Consider the following 23207-nt stretch of genomic DNA (forward strand, 5'->3'; position numbering starts at 1 on the left):
ACTCAGAGCGACTTGTGGACAAAAAATTTCAAAACGTTGCTTGAAGAGAAAATGAAAAGCAAACAGGCACAAAAACTCTAACATATAAGCATGATTACCCATAGATAATATTTACTCCACCTATACAACGTACTGTAGAAACAGGTTTATTCTCAGTCTGTTTCAGTCAGCATACGCACTGAAAAAATCCTCATTTTAAATTGAAGGCGCACTGCTGAATGGATAATTAGTCAGCAACATCACCATGGTAGACGATCCCCCAAGCGCACAGCAACCACAAATCTGATGTCGGCTTTCACGTGTCAGTGTAATGTTCTTTATTGGCTCATGAACGCCGTTTACAAAATACAATATGTAATGAAATGCAAAGCAAACTGTCATGGATTCACTAGTACGATGCAAAAAATAAATGATGCATCAAACTGTGAAACATTCTTTCCGTTCTAGATTGCCTAATCCAATAGTCCATGTCCTTTTATGTAAAGACCTATGCAGTCAAAAAAAAAACCCCCAACTGTCCATACCTCATCAATTGATCCCAATGGTGTTTAGTGTATGAAATCGTAACATTGTAAAATGTGAAAAGTATACACACTGACTTATAATTGTTTTAATTTGTAGGTGGAAGGATGATCCACTACCAAATGTCATAGAAAAACTTTCCACTCAATTGCCTGATTTAACCCCATTGGTTCTAATGACCCTAACCTGAAAATCCACTGTTCCCTTTGTAGCAAGATCTTACTACCTCCATCCCAACCCCTTCTGGATGTACAAATTATATCAATCACCAAGCATTGGAGTTGCTCAAAGACATCCTTATCCTTGCAATGCTGTACCAATGGTGCCTCCAATTTCTGTCTCTTGATGTTCGACCGATGTTTGTTCAAACGTAACTTTAATGGTCTCACAGTCTTACTCATGTATAATGTGGCATGGACATTCAGTACACCACAAAGTCACTGTTGCAGTTACTGAATTATGTCAAAGAATAAGTTGACTGGTCTACAGGATTGACATAACATTTTGTCTCTTAACAGTTCTTACACACGTGTACCACATTTGTAATGCCCCTTAACATCTGAAGTGATTGATTTCTTACTTGGCTGTATGTCTGAAGTTCTCAAAAGTTCCTTCAAATTTTTGCCTCTTGAATGTGTGATCCTAATATGGGTATCCCTGAATAATGGATCAATGTTTCTTTACTGTTCTATTCAACACTAGTGTTTAAGCCCATTTCATTGACGAGTGCTAGTAAAACCTCCTTCCCTCACATGTCCCCTATTTTCAGCCCCAGCTCCAAATCCATTTTTATCCTCTCCCAGCTCCCTTCTCCTATCTTTTCCCTTTCAGCTTCCAGGCCCAGCCCCCTTTTCTCACATATCCCTTTTGCAGCTTCCTTCTCACACATATCCCCTTTTCTGTCCCCAGCCCCCTTCTCTTACACTTCCCCATTGTCAGCTCCCAGCTCCTTTCTCTAACATGTTCCCTTTTTACAATATCGACCCCAGCTCCAGCCCCCTTCTCCCACCTACCCCTTTTTTTTCAGCCCTAGTTCCCTTCTCCTATTTGACCCCTTTTGCCTCTGAAGTGTGGCTTGGACACTGGTCCATTCCCAAGAACCCCCCTTTAAAGCCTTCTTCCCTCACATGTCCTCTATTTTCAGCCCCAGCTCCAGCTCCAAACTCCTTTTTAGCCCCCCCCAGCCCCCTTCTCCCATCTTTTCCCTTTCAGTTTCCAGCCCCAGCCCCCTTTTCTCACATGTCCCTAGCGCCTATCCATCACTGAGAAGCCCTACCCTTCCCTTCCGCAAATGGAAGTGTCTCTTTCCCCCTCTGCGACAGTGGTTGTTTTTATTTTTGGTTTTGACCAGGGTTTCTCCCACTCTTCCTTCCCTTCCCCTTTTGCCCCCTCTCACTAGTTTGCTCTCCTGTTCTCACCCATTTTCTGCCCCGCTTTCCCTTTCTCTTCCAGTATCTGTCTTGCTGCCTTTTCCCAGTCCCCCTCTCCTGTATTCCCTCGCTGCCCTTCCTTAGTTAGCATTTCAGACCTGCCCTAGTTGTTCTGTGCTCCTGGTAAACAGCCTCGTTCTGACTCTGCAGCCTTCTCACTCCTGAAAAAAACAAAAGGAATTGACCCCAAAATATCCAAAAAGAAGAAAATCCAGAGAAAACCAAAAAAGCTCTGTGGAGTGACGATGTTCCTAAATGGACTTTATTAGAAAGTGTCAAAGTTCCAAAAGTACACTGAAATCATCCACATAAAATAATTCCATCCCCATAAAAATAACTCATCCACATAAGAGCCTTAAAGGACCTAGTCAGCTAGGGATACAGGACCCAACACGGTCTGCGTTTCAACAAAAAGTCTTCTTCAGAGGTCCCTGGGGGGGTCTATAAAGGTGAGTATGTGGGAAACAATTATTTCCCACGTACTCACCTTTATAGGACCCTCAGGTCTGTCCCGCCTCACCCCGCCACGCGCTGACTTTTCCAACTCTTCCTCCTCTTCAGTGCACACACTGTGCTCGCAGATGTTTCTGTTTGGGGGATTATCATGTTTAGCGCTACCCTGCCTCCTCCTCAGACAGATCAGCCTACTCCGCATGCGTGGCACGGACGCAGGGAGTTTGAAGTGCGCATGTGTGCTAAGGGTTTTATTATTATGGATTAGATTTGCATGGGTATACTGTGAGATAACAGCAATAAATGGCTCCTCACTTGATTGTAGTTTGGGCAACAGTAAATGCTGGCGATGATTATACTTGGCTCTGGCATAGTCCTTCCTAAGTGTCTTGTTTTAACCTCTGTCTTGAAGATCTTTATGTAACAACTTGGACTGACGCTTAAATTCCAACTCATCACTGCTTATGTGTTTAAAACGCAAAAACTTTGAATACAGTAATCCCTGTTTAAGGTGTGCAGGGTGACAGCTGGATGAGTGCAAAAAAGTGTTCCTATCAGTGCTCTTCCTGAAAACTTTGGTTGTAAACCCAGCCTCATCCTGTTATAAACTCCAGAGACTTACACCTAGATTGCAGACGCAGATCAAACGGATCACCAAGGAGAGACTTGATAGGGTTTTTTTTGACACTGAAAGAATATAGATTTCTGAATGTTCAGTATCTCACTACACTGATATTTTACACCCTTCCTATGGTGCATAAAGACCCAGTTTGTCCCCCAGGGCATCCTATTATCTTGGCCCGAGGGTCACTGTTGGAACCCTTATTCACTTATGTGGATTTATTTTTGAGAGACTTTAAGGTACAATCCACCTACATTCGTGACACCACACTTTTTTTGAACATCTTGGATGATATACGGCCCAAAGGCCTTTGCCTTATGGCAACGCTAGACATCAAGGCCCTTTATACATCAATTCCTCAAAATGAGGCTCTGGTTGTATTCAGGGAGGCACTAGATTCAAGGGTTAGACCTCACTCTGTTCCGACAGATTTTTTGGTTTCTCTTAGTAGGTTGACAATGAAAGAAAATTTATTTTATATTTTGGACCAAATGTATGTGCAAGTCTCTGGTGTAGCAATGGGGGCAACTCTTGCCCCCTCCGTTGCCTGTCTGTTTATGGGCAGGTTTGAAGATATTTGGATATTTTACTGACAAAATCATCTTATGGCATTGTTATATCGATGACATGCTTATGCTATGGCTGGGCTCAGTGACAGAGTTTGAGAGTTTTTATGGTTGGCTTAACACTTGTGACGAACATATTCAATTCACTTGTCATTGCTTTTTCCAAGAAATTGTTTTTTTGGATGTTATGGTATAGCAGGATGACAAAAAAAAAATTAAAAAAAAATCAGTGTGTATACTTTCAAAGGTTGACTTTTGACATTTTACAATGTTATGATTTCATACACTAAATACCATTGGGATCAATTGATGAGTTATGGACAGTTGTTTTTTTGACTGCATAGGTCTTTACATAAAGGACATGGACTATCGGATTAGGCAATCTAGAACGGAAAGAATGTTTCACGGTGTGCCCTTGAACTAAGCAATGAGCTTTGGGCACGGGGCATTTGAGGTCTTTTCCCCTATTCAGTAAACACATTTTTGACTTTATAGTTTTGTGTTTGTTTTTTGAGAACATTGTGCAGCAGAATTTTGAACAGATTGAATGGAAAAGAGATGGTTTAGTGGAAGACCTGTGAGAAACAAGTTGCAATGATCTAGGCCAGTGGTTCTTAACCCTGTGCTGGGAACCTCAAACTGGTTGCATGAGAAAAGTTTTCATAAAAAGGAGGAGACAAGTATGCAAATATGTCTCATGCATATTCATTAGCTATATCCTGAAAACTGAACTGAGCTAGAGGTCCCCCCGAACAGGGTTGAGAACCACTGATGAGTGTGGTTAAGGGTTTTGGTTGTGTGGTCAGACAGGAAAGGTTAGATTTTGACAATATAGAGAAAGAAACAACAGGCTTTAGCGGTCTTTTGGATTTATTACATTATATTACGGATTTCTATTCCGCTTGTACCTTGCGGTTCTAAGCGGATTACATTGGAAAATAACTGGGCATTTCCAGGAAGTTACATTACATTGGAAGATAGCTGGACATTTCCATGAAATTACATTACATTAGAAGGTAGTTGGTTTCAAGTTACATAGTGAGGTTTCAGGTTATTTTGTGACATAGAGAAGAAGATTCCAGCATGATGGGATTCATGTTAGGTTAAGTTAACCGAATATGTTTTTTGAATAATAGTGTTTTTATTTCTTTTCGGGATGCTTTATAGTCTGTTGTTGTAGTCAATAGGTTGGATATGGAGGGGTCAAGTTTAGCTGCTTTAGTAGCTAGGAGGCTGTCGTATAGTTTTTTGCGTTGGGTACCTTTGAGTGGTGGGTAGGAGAATGGTGTCTGGGTTCTCCTAATTCTGGATGAAAGGTTTCGATTTAGGTGATTGTTTAGGTAGATAGGCGCAGTTCCGTTTATTACTTTGTATAATAGAACAAATAATTTGAATTGGATTCTGGCTTGTATGGGCTAACAATAACAACAAACCCAAACTCCCCAAAAAAGTACTTCAAGACTCTCCAGAAAATCGAACCCAACACATTCTGGGACAAAGTAGACCCCGCACTCAATTCCATCAACCCTAAAGAATTTGTCAGCCATTGGAGAACCCTAAGCGAAACAACCTTAAATGAGTTAGCCCCAGCAAAATCAAAACACAGAATCTGCAGACCTTCCGACAAATGATTTGACACCGAACTTCTCCAACTAAAAAGGCACTGTAGACAACTCGAAAGAGTCTGGAAAAAACAGAACCAGGAATAAACCAAAACAGCATGGAGAAATCTAACCAAACAATATAAGATCAAACTTAAGGAAAAACGAAAAGCCTACTACTCCAAACTAATTGGCACTGACACACCAGACACTAAAACACTCTTCAACCTAGTAAGAAAACTAACTGACACCACACCATTCCTAGCCACTCAAGGAAACCACCCACCAACAGCCTCCCAACTTGCAGACCACTTCAAATACAAAATACGCACAATCAGGACCACTTTTAATAACTCACAGTCCAACCTCGACAAGATACTAATAAACCCCACAATGGAGGAAGCCATAACTGCTGATAGAACCTGGACCAACTTCCCAACAGTTCAATGGACTGACTTGGACCGACTCTACAAAAAATACAGCCAAGCCTCATGTGATCTGAATAACTGCCCCTCTTATCTACTAATGAATGCTACCCCTAATTTCAAAGCCATCCTCATGCAATGGATACAAATCACACTCAGAGAAGGCCAATTCCCACCAGAACTAGGCGAGATCATAATCACCCCTCTACTGAAAGATCGTAAAGGCCCAATTGACTCTCCCTCTAACTATAGACCCATCGCCTCAATCCCATTATACGTTAAAATAATAGAAGGTCTTGTTGCACAATATCTCACAAATTACCTGGAAAACCATAACTTACTCCATCCCTCACAATCAGGATTCAGAACAAACCATAGCACAGAGACATTACTAGCAACACTACTGGATACAGCCCGACAATACCTCAGTAAAGGAAGTAGGATACTAATTATCCAACTAGATCTTTCTGCTGCATTTGACCTAGTAGATCACATCATACTACTCCAGATAATAGATGCCATAGGGATCTCAGGTGGGGTATACAACTGGATCCAAGGATTCCTTAAAACCAGAACCTATAGAGTAAAGTCTAACGATCTCAAATTAGCCCCATGGTCTAACCTCTGTGGAGTCCCATAAGGGTCACCACTATCGCACATCCTCTTCAATCTATTCATATCCTCCCTTGGTACCACTCTAGATACCCTAAATGTAATATCATTCAGTTACGCAGATGACATAACCATTCTGCTCCCCTTCGATAACCAAGACCCCAACTCAACAGGACACCTGGAAACAACTCTGAAAGCAGTGAAAAAATGGATGACAAACCAAAAATTGAAGCTTAACTCGGATAAAACAAAATTCTTATTACTTGAAAAGGACAAAAACCCTTCCATAACAGAATTGGTAATAAATGTAACCAAATATCCAATACAGACATCTCTTAAAATCCTTGGAGTATTGATAGATAAATGCTGCACAATGCAGACTCAAATCAACAAAACAATGCATACTTCACCATGTGTAACCTACAAAAAATAAGAAAATTCTTCAACAAAGAACAATACAGGATCATAGTCCAATCCCTTGTACTAGGACTATTGGACTACTGCAACATCCTCTACCTACCTTGTCCAATAAACTTAATTAAACAACTACAGTCCGTTCAGAACACAGCTCTCAGGCTAATCTATTCACTTGGAAAATTTGACCACATCACCAATGCCTACCTAGACTCACACTGGCTATCTTTTCTATCTATTTGCTGTAGTAAAATCATACATTTTGCAGATATTCCAATGAATTATCTACTTGATCATGACATTATTGCAATATTTGCATACAGTAAGAGGAAGTTATTACTTTGTAAGAAACAAAAAACGATGTGGAAAAAAGTTGTTCCTGAGATGGACTTATTAATTTTAAAATAATATTAAAACTTGGCAAACCACATAAAATCCTTGAGGGTCCAAATCTTTTCAGCAGACTGTGTCCTAAAGGTTTTTATGTGGTTTGCCAAGTTTTAATAATAATTTAATATGAATAAAGTCCATCTCAGGAACATCATTCCTCCACATTGTTTTGTGTTTCCTCTTGGATTTGTCTGTGGAGATCATTGGGTCAGTTATTACTTTGTGACATTGATCATGGATGTATGGAGGGAAATTGAGTGCAATATAATGAAACTGTTAAGAGGTAATGATAGAACATTAGCAATAAAAGGGGATGATAAAAGTGGCAATGGAGAATGCAGAGGAAGGGTGTGAAAAGGGTGTCAGCTGTGCAAGGAAGAATTTGATGAGAAACTAGCAATGCAGTAGAATGAATGATGTTGTTTAAACAACAACGGGGTAAGGAAGGAAAGTGACTTAATGACAATATAAATAAATCCTAATAAATGAATGAATGTTCTAGCAAAGTGTGTGTTTGAACCATGAAAGAAGACTAATGATGCACCATGAGATCAAATGTTGAGAGTTGCTACTGCAGTGCTTCCCAAAAATATGTGATCCTTTGGAAGTGTAGAATAATGATGTAGCTGAGGAGAACCCACCTAGGTTGTGATCCATAAAGCAGGTTTTGTTATACCTATTTAGGGTCTTGACCCTCAGTTTGGGAAGTTCTAAGCTACATGGGCTTGATTGAAATTCTGTCCCTCATGAATAGGTTAAGAATAAGCCCTGGATGGGTAAGTATTTTAATTATTAGGCTTTATTTACTGCCTTTTTTAAAAATTTCACTCAGGGCAGTGTATACCAAGAGTAAGTTGAACATAGGCACCAAACAATTACAGCAGTAAAAATATTTAAACCATACATAATATGGCATAGTATACTACTTAAATTCCCAAAACAATAAAACATTTAGATAGGCAGCATAGAGTACAGTAGAATCTCAGTTATCCAGCACCCATGGGGATTGGTGGATACCAGATAAATGTTTTTCTAGTTAATTGAGAATGTGTTAGAAACATTGTCTAACTAACACACTCTCAATTTTCCTCCCACTCCGAAGCACCAGTGCAGTAGCAGTCCTGAGCAGCAAAGCCTTCCTCCCTCCCTCAAGCCCTGAATTGGCAGAAATAGGCGGCAGGCCTCAGCCTTGAACCCCTTCGCTCCCTCCCTCTCACTCTCTCTTCCTTACCCAAAATGCAGCAGTCAGCAGGAGACAGCCTCAAAACAGGCTGCTCTTGGCCAGCACTGGCAGGACCTTTCTTCTGATGCATTTTAAGTGGCGCATCAGAGGAAAAGCCCTGCCAGGGCTGGTTGTGAACAGCCTGTTTTGCTGCTGCCTCCTGCTGACCGCTGCACTTCGGGTAAGGCAGAGAGGGAGTGGGGGGTGAGGGGGTTCGCGGTTCAGGACCGCTGCCTGCTTCTGCCACATTGGGGCTTGAGGGATGGAGGAACTGCCGCCGTACTGGTGCTTTTGGATAGAAAGGAGAGGAGGGTTCATAGCTGTTTGGGGGCTTGAGGGAGGGAGGATTTGCAGCTCAGAATGCTGCTACTGGTGCTTCAGAGGACTTTTTTTTTTTTTTTTTTTTTGCTGGTTTTGTGAGAGACCTGGTTAACCAAGACTCTACTGTATATAAGCAAAGGTGGTATACATAGTCATGGTAAACGGGCTTGTGCCACTGGGGCTTGCACCTGTCTAAGAAGCTGAAAGCTATGCCGTCGGTAGTTTCACTAAAAGCAGGATCTCCCAAGGCAGACAGATTTCAGTGGAGATGCCAGTCTAATGATGTATTACCCATCTGGGCAGCAGCAGATGGGCATTGTTGGAGACAGAGGATTGCGTTTAATGTGACAGCGATGACAACATTAAATTTATACTGTGTAGAAGACAGGCCTGACAATCTACTTCTGTATTCTCCCAAGAAAACTTGATCATTTATTTAACAATTTTATATACAGCATAAAACTATGCGGTTTACACATTGCGTATACACATAATCTCCTGGTCGCCCTTAGTCACCAAACATATAATACAAACATAAATTTCCCATCCCTCCAGGGAAACATAATGCAGTATCAAAAACAAACATTAACACTCTCCGGTGAAACATAAAGAATCAATGTATAGTACTGAAAGATGGTTCCCTAGGTTGGCAGGCACTCACTGTTCTACTAGGGAAAAGCTGATTGTCACCTAGAGCAGTGGTTCCCAACCCTGTCCTGGAGGACCACCAGGCCAATCTGGTTTTCAGGCTAGCCCTAATGAATATGCATAAGAGAGATTTGCATATAATGGAAGTGATATGTATGCAAATCTGATCCATGCATATTCATTAGGGCGATCCTGAAAACCCAATTGGCCTGGTGGTCCTCCAGGACAGGGTTGGGAACCACTGACCTAGAGTATGCCCAGTGGTTTTGAAGCTGACAGATCAAAGCCAACAGGACGTTCTGATGCTGATGTTGCTGGACAGAAAAGGGAGATCTGAAGCTGTAAAGATATTCTTAACATAAGAACTTGAAACGTACGAAGCATGAATCGAGGAAAATTGGAAATTGTTAAAGATCAAATGGGAAAAAACAAAATTAATTTGCTAGGGATCAGTGAACTCAAATAGACAGGGCCACTTTCAGTCAAATGAGCATTGGATCTTTACTCTGGTCACAACACACAGGAAAAATGGTGTGGCTTTCATTCTCAACAATAAGCTTTCAAAGACAGTACTAAAGTACAATGTTTTTAGTGATAGTCATGTCAGTCAGGCTACAGGTAAAGCTAAATAGCAAAATAAAGACTGACTCACTCAGTAAAGCCAATATATGAGAAGGACAAACGCTACTGTCTCAAAGCTCAGAGACTTGTAACTCTGAAGAGGGGAAGAATATCCTCTCTTAGAAAAAGAGTTTTGCATCCAATCATAGCTAGAAATGCAGTAAGGGCAAGTCCAACTCAAAAAGGCAACTGTTTATAATGCTTTCAATAATAATGTATAAGTTGATTCATTTTTGAAAAAGGTAGTACAATAGGAGATTGCATTCAGGTTGTACAGAAAGTGAACTTATCTTGTAAGCATAAAGCTATACTCAGGGTCCCGACGCGGCCCCGTTTCGGCGTCTGCTTCAGGAGACCCTGCCACACACAAAATGCTTGCAAAAGAATCACGCTAATAAAGGTGTTCAAACTGTGGTCTGAAATACAAAAACCAAAACCAAAATAAAATAAAATGCAACAGATACAGACGCAGACACTCAAAATGCTACTGAACCTGTGCAAATTTCATAGAAGTAACAGCTGGAACGCATGAAAGGCACATCAAGCATACATACCGGTCAAACAATAGAAAAATTCTGTGCAACAAGGAACGCCACCGCCCGCTCCGAAATTTAAAAGCAGGAGGGGGAGGGGTGCCCCGTGCGCACAGGCGTGATGACGTCATTAATACACAGCTGATGCAAAAAAGAAACTGTCAAAGGCAGATATACAGCACGACCAGGTGTTGTCAAAGAAAAGCAGCCCATTCAATTTCGCCATTAAGGCCATGTGGATGCAGAGTGTTCAGATTGAAGATCCATTTCTGTTCTCTCCTCCACAAATTTCGAGCGATGTCGCCACCCCTGGGGCACTCTATACTGTCCAAAACTGTGAAAGTCAGATCTTCCAATGCATGGTGTGCTTGTTGCCAGTGTTGAACCAGGGGGGCCTCCTGCACCCCTGTTCGAATACGACTCATGTGCTCCCCAATCCGTAGTTTTAATTGACGTGTAGTACATCCAACATACACCAATTGACACGGACATGAAATCGCATACACTACATGATGTGAGTTACAGTTAGTGCTAAAATGAGTGTACTTCAGGTGAGGAGGAAGTGACATTTGTTGTATTGATACACTGAACAAACATAACCTACAATGTCCACATGGAGAATGATGTCCCAGAGGAGAAATCTGAGAGGATTGGCTCAAAAATTGAGAATGGGTCAGTCTCAGTTTAAGATTCGTGGCTTTAGAGAACGCGAACATAGGAATGTCATGAAAAGCTTCATGGTACTGCAAAATGGGCCAGTGATTTTTAATGATCTTCTTGATGTGGAACGCATGAATGGAATATGGTAAGACACACACCAAGGGATGTGATGTAGGAGCAGGATGTGACTGTAACAGTAAGGAGCGATTGGCATACAAGCCTCTTTTGTAGGCCTTCTTGAGAACTGTAGGCGGATAACCCTTCTGTAAAAATCTGGTCCTGACCTCTTCAGCCCTGTACACGTATTCCTCCACTGATGAACATAATCTCCTGAGACGCAAGAACTGTCCAGTGGGAATGTTGTCTCTTAAATGCTTAGGATGGAAACTGTCATACTGGAGAAGATTATTTCTGTCCGTGGGTTTACGATAGATGGATGTCTGAAAAGTACCCTGATGTAGAACAACGGTGATATCCAAAAAAGCAACCTGATAACAGTCTTTGGTCATGGTGAACTGAAGATTCGGATCACATTTGTTGAGCCAATCAAAAAATGATAGTAGTTCAAACTCTGTACCAATCCAGACTGCAAAAACATCGTCGATATATCTTTTCCAAAATAGGAAATGCTGCCAGTGCTCTGAGGGATACAAAAACCGTTGTTCGAATTGTGACACATACAGGCATGCTATAGATGGAGCCATTTTTGACCCCATGGCTGTGCCTTTAACCTGTTTGAAAAACTGCTGGTCGAATTGAAAATAATTGAGACTCAGTGCCACATGTGCCACATCAAGCAAAAATAAAGTCCTAGATGTTGACAAATCCAACTGCTGTAACTCAACACGGATAACTTCAATCGCTTCACGTTGTGGAATATTAGTATAAAGAGCAGCTATATCAAAGGTGAGTAGAACAACATCATGGGGTACATCCTGAAAAGCTGACAAAAACTGAATCATGCTAGTGGAGTCCAAAACATAAGAGGGAGCCAAAGGAACCCTATCTTTGAGGTAAAAATCTATGAATGCTGATAAAGGTTCAAGGAGAGACCCAATGCAAGAGACAATGGGTCTACCAGGAGGGTGAGACAAAGATTTATGAATTTTTGGGACGAAATAGATGACTGGTATCCTGGGGTGAGGACAGCTCAAGAATCTAAATTCCCTCTCCGTAATGACCCCAATCTCTAATGCTTGCAACAAAAGATGAGAAATAATATCCTGTATGGATTGTGTTGGGTCCTGCTGCAAAAGTTCATAATATGTAGGGTCACTAAGTTGGCGTTGTGCTTCAGCGACATAATCCTGAGTGTCTTGAATGACCACCCCTCCTCCCTTATCAGCTGGATGTATAACTATGCTTGCATCTGTGGCTAGCGCAGAGACTGCCTCATTTTGTTGCTTAGATAAGTTGAACCGGGTGAATGGAGGTGTCTGCTCTAACGTGCTAATGTCCCGCAAAATTAAATCTTCAAACGTTTGGATGTGTGGGTCAACTGTACCTGGAGGGCACCAAGAAGATTTTGTCTGTAAGGTATGTGAGCTGTCATAAGGTTGTGAGAGTGTGGCTTCATCTGTGTAAAAATATTTTTTAAGTTTACAAGAGCGAATGAACTTGAACAGAGCCACTCTGGTGTCAAACGGAACATATCGATTCGTAGGTACAAAAGATAAGCCTTTGTTTAATACAGAAGTCTCAACAGGAGACAACGTACGATGAGATAAATTGAAAATATTAGAGATTAAGGTGGTGCTTTTGTGGGTCTGGACCTGACCGGTCTTTTGCTGGTGGTTTTGGTGCCCCCTTGAAAATGGACATTATGAGATGGATTTGAGATAGAACCCTGCTGTGTTTTTTGATTATCCTCTGAAGAATCAGACGATGTATGAGTGTATGTGGGGCATTTCTGACGTTTGATGCTGCGAGCTTTGTCCATCCATATATAAACGAAACCTTTTGTGTAATCCGTCTCGTCCCTACGCAATTTCTTGATTTTGGTCTTCCTCAAATCTGCTTTAAATGCATCTATTTTAAGATTTAACTCCTGTAATGATTTAGTGTATTCATCATGATTAACACCCTGCTGTAAAGTGGTCTTTGCAGATTGATATTCCTCCTGATAGGAGTCTAGCTCTGTTTTAGTTGTTTCTATAATTAGGAGCATCAGGTCCAAGGAACATTTGTTAAGTATCGCGTTCCATTTATCTAGGAACGCTGAGTTATCCAAAAAAAGTCTAGGTTCTGTTCTCATACGGAGCCCCCGGGGGATCCTTTTTAATCTACAATATTCAGCCAATGTGGCAGCGTGCAGTTCAGCCCGCACGATGCGTTTGTGTAAGTTTTCTACATGCTCCCAATCTGTGGGTAAAGTCGTATGTTCATCTGCTGTGAATAAATGAAAAGTTGATAATAGATCTGATGCCTGTTCTTCATTATATGAATGTGCCTCCCAGCCTATGGCAGCCATAATATCACCCAGGGTCTGATATTCTTCATCTCTCTTCAACACCCCAACCCAAGGGTTCAGTAATCTCCATCTCACTCCAGTCCTCCTCCCACCCTAGGGTCTCAATGACCCTCCAGCACCCCATTGTCCTGCACATCTCCATGACCTTCCAGAGTCCTGCACATTTCAATCTCCCTGTCCTTCCTTCCTCCCTCCCTCCCAGAACAGCAGACGGGAATTATGTGGAAACAGATTCCGAAAAAGCCAAATTACTGAACGATTACTTCTGCTCAGTCTTTACCTGCGAGGCACCTGGACACGGGCCACAGCTGGAAGCAAAGCCAAGCAAGGAAGACCCATTTCAGAATTTTGGGTTCTCACCAGCTGATGTTTACAGCGAACTGTCAAGACTCAAGGTGAGCAAAGCCATGGGACCAGACGAATTGCACCCACGAGTGCTCAGGGAGCTGTGCGATGTCCTGGCGGAACCGTTAACCATGCTCTTCAATCTCTCCCTAAGTATGGGAAGAGTCCCCCTGGACTGGAAGACAGCTAACGTCGTTCCTCTGCACAAAAAGGGTTGCAGAGCGGAGGCTGCGAATTACAGACCAGTGAGTCTCACATCAATAGTGTGTAAACTCATGGAAACATTACTTAAATGCAAATTAGATACAATTTTGGATGAGGGGAATCTAAGGGATCCTAGTCAACATGGATTCACTAAGGGTAGGTCATGCCAATCCAATCTTATCAGCTTCTTTGATTGGGTAACAGGAAAGCTAGACTCGGGAGAGTCTCTAGACATAGTGTACTTGGATTTCAGTAAGGCTTTCGACAGCGTCCCACACCGTAGACTATTAAACAAGATGAAATCGATGGGGTTAGGTGAGACACTAATTGCATGGATCAATGATTGGCTAAGTGGAAGACGTCAGAGGGTGGTGGTCAACGGCACCCTCTCTGAGACATCGGAGGTGACCAGCGGAGTGCCACAGGGCTCGGTCCTGGGTCCACTCCTTTTTAACATATTCATAAGGGACTTGACCCAAGGGCTTCAGGGTAAAGTAACTCTATTCGCTGATGACGCCAAACTATGTAATATAGTAAGTGAAAGCAATCTGCAGGATAGTATGACGCAGGATCTGATTACGTTGGAAAACTGGTCCTCGACATGGCAGCTGGGCTTCAACGCTAAGAAATGTAAGGTTATGCATCTCGGTAGCAGAAATCCATGCAAACCTTACACCTTAAATGGAGAAACACTAGCTAGGACTTCAGAAGAAAGGGACTTGGGAGTAATCATCAGTGCAGACATGAAGGCCGCCAAACAAGTAGAGAAGGCCTCATCCAAAGCAAGGCAACTTATGGGATGTATCAACAGAAGCTTCGTTAGCCGCAAATCTGAAGTCATAATGCCACTGTACAGAACCATGGTGAGACCTCATCTGGAGTACTGTGTACAATTCTAGAGGCCACATTACCGTAAAGACGTGCTTAGAGTTGAGTCAGTTCAGCGAATGGCCACTAGGATGATCTCGGGGCTCAAGGGTCTCTCGTACGAAGAAAGACTAAACAAATTGCAGCTCTACACTCTAGAGGAGCGCAGGGAGAGGGGGGACATGATTGAGACATTTAAATACATCATGGGACGTGTCGAAGTGGAAGAAGACATCTTCTTTCTCAAGGGACCCTCGGTCACAAGGGGGCATCCGTTCAAACTCAGAGGAGGGAAATTCAATAGTGACATAAGGAAGTATTTCTTCACAGAAAGGGTTGTAGATCACTGGAACAAGCTTCCAGAGCAGGTGATCAAGGCCACCAGCGTTATTGACTTTAAGAATAAATGGGATGCCCTAGTAGGATCCTTACGAGAGTCGAGTTAAGGAACTAGGTCATTAGTATTCAGACTTAATGGGGTGGGTCAGTAGAGTGGGCAGACTTGATGGGCTATAGCCCTTTTCTGCCGTCATGTTTCTATCTGCCTGGGCCCAATCGGTTTCTTTCTCCCTCATCCTCCCACTCTTCTCCCGCCTAGAGTTCCAACCATGTTTTTGTCCCTCACTCATGTGCCCCCCCCCCTAAATTTGCCTGATTGCTGGCACAATTAAGACATGCTTCTCTGGCATGTCAGGGCCTTCTCTCTGCTGGGTCAACCTGTAAGGTAATTTCCTGCTTCCTCACAGGTGGGACTGACGGGGAATTCACATGGCCAGAGCAGCATGTCTTAATTGCTGCTAGTGATCAAGCAGGTTTAGAGGACTTTGGGGTGGGGGTGGGGGGAGGGCTGTGAGTGAGGGAGAAAACCTTTGCTGGGCTCCAGACAGGAACAGTGTAGGTGGTTGAGGGAAAGAGGTGCTGGTTCGATCTAGGCTGAGAAGAGAGAGAAGTGCGTACAGAGACAAACCCCAAGCACCAGGTCTGAGTTTTTAGTTTCCATAGCAACCCGGTCTCACTCAGAATTGATTGTGTTTCCTAAGTTCTGTCATTTTTGTGGACAAAAAGGCAGTGAACAAATGGACATAAAGCAAAACCTATTAATGTTCAAAAGCTGCAAAATAGCAAAAAAATATGCATTTTATCCTGTTGCTACTGTGAGGAATGGCAGGAACTTCTAGTTGCCATCTAAGAGCTCAATAAGCTTCAGAGGTAGCCGAATAGTTAAGTAATGCAGATAAAGAGGAGCTAATGGGTTAAGAAGAAAAGCAAAAGGCTGTAGTAATTTATTCCTTTCCTATCGCTAAGGTATTACAACAAATGCCTTTTAGGATGAAAAGTTAAAGAACTGCGTGTAATGAAATTTTGCATTTGAGTCCATTACGTTAAGTGCTTGGCTTTGATGCGCTGACATTTTGACTTGTTGAATTCAGTACTGTGGTAATGAGCCTACCCGGAAAATGTGAACAGAAGCCTTAATTGATACCTTTATTTTAACAGAGACACCTAAGACTTGCTAATGATTCTCCAGGAAGCAAGTGAAAAGAGATTCTTAACAAAAGGAACAAGAAAGGTGCCTTATTCTGTCAGCTTATGCTGTTGAACGATGAGTTTGAAATTACTGTTCTGACAATAGACAGGTCTTTGACTCAGTTGAATTATTCTATACTTGAAGTCACCATATTAGTTCTAGCGTGTTTTTCCTCCTCTGATTTCACTGGGGCTAGGTCAGCTAGCACATATCATCCAGCTCCCATTAAAGAATTATCAAGCATGATCCTGAATCTTTACCTGTTTTTCCCTTTGTAGCTTAGCAGTGATCCCCCACTCCTTCCTCCTCTTTATGTGGACAAATGCAAAGTGATGCACATTAGGAAGAATAACTCAAATCATAGTTACTGGATGCTAGGGTCCACCTTGGAGGTTAGCACCCAAGAAAAGGATCTGGGTGTCATCGTAGACAATACGATGAAACCTTCCGCCCAATGTGCGGTGGCGCCCAAAAAAGCAAACAAGATACTAGGAATTATTTTTAAAAAATGGAATGGTTAACAAGATTAAGAATGTTATAATGTCTCACCTAGTGGGGCTGTTGGAAAACAGCGATCACAATATGATCAAGTTCAAAGTTGAAGTAGGAATATCGAAGGAGAAGAGAACCACAGCGACAACTTTTAACTTCAAGAAAGGAAACTTCGAAGCGATGAGAGTAATGGTAAGGAAGAAACTTAGGAACAGCTCAAAGAAATCGCAGACTGTAGAGCAAGCCTGGCCTTTATTCAAGGACACGGTGAGGGAGGCGCAAAATCTGTATATCCCCAGATTTAGAAAAGGATGCAAAAAGAGCCGAACAAAAGACCAGGTGTGGATAACTAAAGAAGTAAAGAAAGCGATAGGAGACAAGAAGAATTCATTCTGGAAATGGAAAAAGAATAAAATCGAGGAAAACTGGAAAGAGTACAGGAAGCATCAAAAAGAATGTCACCTCGTGGTTAGAAGAGCAAAAAGAAAATATGAAGAGAGGCTAACCAGGGAAGCATGAAATTTCAAACCGTTCTTCAGATATGTTAAAGGGAAGCAGCCGGCTAGGGAGGAGGTGGGACCGCTGGATGATGGAGATAGGAAAGGAGTGGTGAAGGAGGAAAAAGAAGTGGCGGATAGACTAAACATGTTCTTTTCGTCAGTATTTACAAAAGAGGACACATCTAACGTGCCGGAACCTGAAAAAATCTTCAAAGGAGATCAAGCAGAAAAATTAACATCCATGGAGGTAAGCCTTGAAGACATACACAAGCAGATAGATAGATTAAAAACTGACAAATCTCCGGGCCCGGACAGAATCCACCCTAGGGTATTGAAAGAACTAAAGGAGGAAATAGCGGAACTACTACAGCAGGTTTGTAATCTATCCCTGAAAACAGGCGTGATCCCGGAGGATTGGAAGATAGCTAATGTTATGCTCATCTTTAAAAAAGGATCGAGAGGTTACCCGGGGAACTACAGACCAGTAAGTTTAACTTCGGTTCTGGGGAAGATGGCGGAAGCGCTGATAAAAGACAGCATCGACGAGCATCTTGAAAGGAATAAACTGATGAAAATAAGCCAACATGGCTTCTGCAAGGGAAGATCGTGCCTAACGAACTTAATACACTTCTTCGAAGGAATTAACAAACGGATAGATAAAGGGGACCCCATAGACATCCTATACTTAGATTTCCAAAAAGCCTTTGACAAGGTACCCCATGAACGCCTACTACAGAACTGAAGAACCATCGGGTGGAAGGAGACATACATAGATGGATCAAAAATTGGTTGGCGGGTAGAAAGCAAAGGGTGGGAGTGAAGGGCCACTACTCAGACTGGAGGAGGGTCACGAGTGGTGTTCCGCAGGGGTTGGTACTCGTACCGCAGCAGTTCAATGTATTTATAAACGATCTTGAAACAGGGCCGAAGTGCGAAGTAATAAAATTCACAGACAACACCAAACTATTTAGTGGAGTTGGGACTAAAGAGGACTGTGAAGATTTACAAAGGGACCTGAACAAACTAGAAGAGTGGGCGACGAGATGGCAGATGAAGTTTAATGTAGAAAAATGTACAGTCTTGCATGTAGGAAACAGAAACCCGAAGTATATGATGGGAGGGCTGGTAATGGATGAAAGTACCCAGAAAAGGACTTGGGGGTAATAAAATGAAGCCTTCCGCACAGTGCGCAGCAGCCTCTAAGAAGGCGAATAGAATGCTAGGTATTATCAAGAAAAGTATTACAACCAGAACGAAAGAAGTTATCCTGCCATTGTATCGGGCGATGGTGCGCCTGCATCTGGAGTACTGTGTCCAATATTGGTCGCCGTGCCTTAAGAATGATATGATGATACTCGAGAGGGTTCAGAAAAGAGCGATACGATTGATAAAAGGTATGGAAAACCTTTCATATGCTGAAAGATTAGAGAAAATGGGGCTCTTTACCCTGGAGAAGTGGAGACTTAGAGGGGACATGATAGAGACTTACAAGATCATGAAGGGCATGGAAAAAGTGGAGAGGGACAGATTCTTCAAACGTTCAAAAACTACAAGAAAGAGAGGGCATTCGGAAAAATTAAGAGGGGACAGATTCAGAACCAATGCTAGGAAGTTCTTCACCCAAAGGGTGGTGGACACCTGGAATGCGCTTCTAGAGGGTGTGATAGGACAGAGTACAGTTTTGTGGTTCAAGAAGGGATTAGATAATTTTCTAAAGGAAAAGGGGATAGAAGGGTATAGACAAAGGATTACTATACAGGTCCTGGACCTGATGGGCCGCCGCGTGAGCGGACTGCTGGGTGTGATGGACCTCTGGTCTGACCCAGCAGAGGCACTGCTTATGTTCTTATGGAGTATTGTGTTCATTTCTGGTCCCCTTATCTTAAAGATATAGTGGCACTAGAAAAGGCTCAAAGAAGAGCAACCAATATGATAAAGGAGATGGAACTCCTCTCGAATGAGGAAAGACGAAAAAGGTTAGGGCTCTTCAGCTTGGAAAAGAGATGGCCGAGGGGAGATATGACTGAAGTCTACTGAATCCTGAGTACAAGTACAATGGGTACAAGTGGATCAATTTTTCACTGCGTCAAAAATTACAAAGACTTGGGGATACTTGAAGTTACAGGGAAATACTTTTAAAACCAATAGGAGGAATTTTTTTTTCACTCAAAGAATAGCTAAGCTCTGGAATGCATTGCCAGAGGTTGTGGTAAGAATGGATAGCGAAGCTGGTTTTAAGAAAGGTTTGGACAATTTTCTGGAGAAAAAGTCCATAGTCTGCTATTGAGAAAGACATGGGGAAAGCTACTGCTTGCCCTGGATCAGTAGCATGGAATGTTGCTACTCTTTGGGTTTTGGCCAGGTACTAGTGACCTGGATTGGCCACAGTGAGAATCGGCTACTGGGCTTGATGGACCATTGGTCTGACCCAGTAAAGCTATTCTTATATTTTTATCTTCTTTAAAACTGCTTGTAGTGCTACACTTTTGGGAATTGGAAGGTTTCTCCAATTCTTGATTTGTCATTCTTTCAAGCTCTTGGATTTCATGTTTACCAACAATCCCAGCTAACCTGAGCTTTTAGTTCAGGAGCTGAGCCAAGATTTAACTTCACCATAGCATAACAGTATCACTTTGTGGCCAAAGAAAAGACCAACATGCACTAGTTCTGTAGAAAACTGTATCTCTGTTCATTCACAGTGGAACTGTTACAGCGTTTAGATTCCATAATATCACAGTCGCAATATGTTCTGATTGAGCTGGAAACCCAAGGGAACTAGAGTAAGTGTAGAGGAAAAAATGTAATTATTATGTCTCCAGAAAATAGCAGTGTTTGCTTCTTCAACACTTTCAGATGTATCTTACAGATTTTTGACTGCTGATCACAAAAATCACATTTAAAATTATGTATCAAGTACCGTTTTAATAAAAAATTACATTTTTACAACTTCTTGTTATAAATTTTGGCCTCTGCATCTGCACTAACTTTGAAGGGTTCTTCACAGCTTTGGGTTGTATGCATGACCCACAGGATTGGGGGGTTTGATTTATCAATGTTAAGCCTCAAGGCTGTTTTGTTACACAATGGCAATGTCTACTTGTCGATACCTATTGGTTATGCTGCACACATGAAAGAAACATATGAAAATATGGAACTGCTGTTAAAGCATATCCAGTACACAAAATACAACTGGAACATCTGCGGTGATATTAATGTAGTAGCTCTGCTACTTGGAATGCAGCTTGGATATAACAACTACTGTTTTGTTTGTGAAAGGGACAGCTGTGCTATGGAGTTGCATTATATTCAACAGAACTGGCCATTGCATAAGAATTTGGTTCCGGACAGAAAAATGTGGTACATGAACCACTTGTTGACCTGACAAAGATATTTTTGCCTACTCTTCACATAAAACTTGGACTGATGAAAAATTTCATAAAAGCAATGAACAAGGAAGGCAAAGATTTTCTTTATCTAAGACAGATGTGTCTAAGAATAACTGACGCCAAGATTAAGGAAGGCATTTTTGTTGGTCTACAGATAAGATGTGTCATCAGTGATGAGAGATTTGAAGATGTTAGTCGGGCCAGAGAAAATTGCCTGGAAAGCATTCAAGGATGTCATTGAGAATTTTCTTGGCAGTTATAGAGCACCAAACTATATTCAATTGGTTGACAAACTTCTTAGAGCATACAAAACCATAAAGTGCAACATGTCATTGAGATGCACTTTCTACTTTAACACTTGGACTTCTTCCCTGCAAATCCTGGTGCTGTCTGCGATGAACATGGCGAAATGTTTCACCAGGATATTGCCATGATGGAAAAAAGATATCAGGGCAATTGGAATCCATCAATGCTGGCTGACTATTGTTGGACACTGCAACGAGATGCACCGGACACTGAGTACAAATGAATATCAGCAGGAAAACACTTTTAACCATGGAGAACTATCAGAAACTTTGTCCATTAAAACATGTTAAAGTCAATTAAAGATACTATCATGTTTCTCAAAATTCCTATATGATACAGTCAGTAAGATATATTTGTTTATTTTGAAGGGGTCTATCATAAGGAAGCAAAACTTTTGGAAAAATGTGTTTTATCTAGTGAATTATCAACATAAGTATCAGGGATACTTGGGGCATGTTTTTATAAGAAGAATGCCTATGTTAAAAATTCCAAAAGATGCCAGTTTACATAGGCACCTTTCTAAAATAAACTTCCAGAATTAATTCCCAATAATATGCAAATACTGACACACACATTTACATAAGCAAATGATTTCTGAGTGATGATATAGAACCATTGTTGTTGCCAAATCTTAAACACAGTCACAAATCTTTTAAATTACTTACATAGCCAATAAATAAATAGCAGCCTTATAAACTCTACTACTTATATATAGAAACCTTATAAACATAATTTTAAAGCCTATTTATTGTTGAGATTTAGTAGGATACCTCTACCACTTTTTTGATAGTTTTAAACTTAAAGCAGACATGAACCCTGTAATCAGTGTGTATTAGGTAAGAACATAAGAATAGCCTTACTGGGTCAGACCAATGGTCCAGCAAGCCCAGTAGCCCGTTCTCATGGTGGCCAATCCAGGTCACTAGTACCTGGCCAAAACCCAAGGAGTAGCAATATTCCATCTACTAATACAGGGCAAGCAGTGGCTTCCCCCTTGTCTTTCTCAATAACAGACTTATGGACTTTTCCTCCAGGAATTTGTCCAAACATTTCTTAAAACCAGCTACACTATCTGCTCTTACCATAATCTCTGGTAATGTGTTCCAGAACTTAACTATTCTCTCAGTGAAAAAATATTTCCTCCTATTGGTTTTTCAATGTATTTCCCTGTAACTTCGTGTGTCCCCTAGTCTTTGAAATTTTTGACGCAGTGATAAATTGATCCACTTGTACCCGTTCTATTCCACTCAGGATTGTATGACTTCAGTCATATCTCCCCTCAGCCATCTCTTTTCCAAGCTGAAGAGCCCTAACCATTTTAGTATTTCTTCATATGAGAGGAGTTTATCATCATGGTCACTCTTCTTTGAACCTTTTCTAGTGGCTCTATATCTTTATTGAGATAAGGAGACCAGAATTGAGTGCAATATTCTAGATGAGGTTGCACCATGGAGCGATACAGGGGCATTATAACATTCTTAGTCTTGTTAACTATACCTTTTTAAAATAATTCCTAGTATCTTGTTTGCTTTTTTGGTTGCCGCCACACATTAGGTGGAAGGTTTCATCGTATTGTCTACGATGACATCTAGATCCTTTTTTTGGGCACTAACCCCCCAAGGTAGAACCTAGCATCTGGTAACTGTGATTTGGGTTATTCTTCCCAATGTGCATTACTTTGCATTTGTCCACATTAAATTTAATCTGTCACTTGGATGCCCAGTCTTCCAATTTCCTAAGGTCTGCTTGCAATTTTTCACAATCTGCATGCGTTTTAACAACTTTGAGCAGTTTAGTGTCATCTGTAAATTTAATCACCTCACTCGTCATCCCAATTTCTAGATTATTTATAAATAAATTAAATAGCGACGGTCCCATTCCAGACCCCTGTGACACTCCACTATTTACTCTCCTCTATTGAGAAAAATGATCATTTAATCCTACCCTCTTGTTTTCTATCCAATCACCAATTCCTAATCCACAACTGAACTTTGCCACCTATCCCATGGCTCTTTAATTTTCTCAAGAGATTCTCATGAGGAACTTTATCAAAAACTTTCTGAAAATCT

The 23207-nt window shown here is 41.5% G+C and overlaps 1 protein-coding gene across 17 annotated transcripts in view; it reads left to right on the forward strand.

The window, feature by feature from the left end:
- Positions 1-23207, forward strand: part of NCOA1 (nuclear receptor coactivator 1) — a 631796-nt gene that overhangs the window by 135476 nt on the left and 473113 nt on the right. Inside the window, exon 1 of one of the 17 annotated variants that reach the window (XM_033939876.1) lies at positions 16441-16496. The exons of the other annotated variants lie outside the window; for them this stretch is intronic. The gene's annotated coding sequence lies outside the window, so the exon portion shown is untranslated. Of the gene's footprint in view, positions 1-16440; positions 16497-23207 lie in introns of those variants that run through there. 17 annotated transcript variants of the gene reach the window in all.

The sequence above is a fragment of the Geotrypetes seraphini genome, chromosome 3 (genome assembly GCF_902459505.1).
Source record: "Geotrypetes seraphini chromosome 3, aGeoSer1.1, whole genome shotgun sequence".
In the NCBI taxonomy this organism is placed as follows: Eukaryota; Metazoa; Chordata; class Amphibia; order Gymnophiona; family Dermophiidae; genus Geotrypetes; species Geotrypetes seraphini.